Source organism: Monopterus albus, unplaced genomic scaffold, assembly GCF_001952655.1.
Source record: "Monopterus albus unplaced genomic scaffold, M_albus_1.0 scaffold351.1, whole genome shotgun sequence".
NCBI lineage: Eukaryota > Metazoa > Chordata > Actinopteri > Synbranchiformes > Synbranchidae > Monopterus > Monopterus albus.
The window spans coordinates 82,831-83,651 of record NW_018128231.1 but is presented as its reverse complement, the minus strand read 5'-3'; the positions used below and the strand labels follow the sequence as shown (position 1 = coordinate 83,651).

General features: G+C 43.1%; 1 long non-coding RNA gene across 3 annotated transcripts in view; it reads right to left on the bottom strand.

The window, feature by feature from the left end:
* LOC109974857 (uncharacterized) overlaps positions 1 to 821 on the bottom strand; it is an 11,478-nt gene that overhangs the window by 8,848 nt on the left and 1,809 nt on the right. The window contains exons 1-2 of one of the 3 annotated variants that reach the window (XR_002277037.1): positions 400 to 623; positions 118 to 206 (exon numbers count right to left, since the gene is read on the bottom strand). This is a non-coding gene — a long non-coding RNA (uncharacterized LOC109974857). Of the gene's footprint in view, positions 1 to 117; positions 624 to 821 lie in introns of those variants that run through there. The other 2 variants (XR_002277038.1, XR_002277036.1) reach the window with 2 other exon arrangements.

The window sequence follows — 821 nt, the reverse complement described above, 5'->3', positions numbered from 1 at the left end:
TGAGATGATGAAATTTTTTTCAAACCTCTTTCTGTGGGCAAATTTAAAAGGGTGTTTCTGCCCTGGGCTCCAGTGACACAACATAATGCAACATCTGTTGGAATAAACCAGTGACACCTTGAAGACATCTCATGTTTTACCACTCCCTCCCAGGCAGTCCTGCAGAAGTTGGGTGAGCTTGAGTTTCTATAGGGGGTGTAGCTCTCCTGCAACACAAGAAAAAGTCTATTTATGTCAAACTGAATAAGTAATTGAATCTCACAGAATTCAGATGTTTATGGTGATGTCCAAGAGCCCAGGGTGTGAATGAACAACTTACTGTGTCTAAGGCTTCTCAGACTCACAAGCTACACACTGTACACAGCCTCATTGTTTTCATCCAGGCTGTGGCTTACACACCTTGCTCTTCAGTGCAGTAATGACCCTGTGTAGGTCGGTCAGGGACTGGCTGATAGAGGTAATCTCCTTAAATCTGACACCAGCTCTGCTCCATACATTTACTGTCAGCCAAGTTTCTTTGACCACTGATGACAACACAAGCCTAAATGTTGAGTTTAGATTCAACATCAATAAAGAAGAAATTAGCAGGGGGCCGTTTCAAGAAGGAGGTTTAACAAACTCAGAGTTCAAAGTTGACTTACACAGAGTTGGAAAACTTGGAGTTTTCGGTTTCAGAACAGCTGAAAAGAGTTGGTTTAATCAACTCTGAGTAGTTTGACTCAGAGTTAGGCGCGTGCCACGCGACTATAAAAAGCCCTGAACAATGGAGTGAAGACATTACGAGTCACCATGGCAACAGGACCAAGCAAAAATAGGTCTGC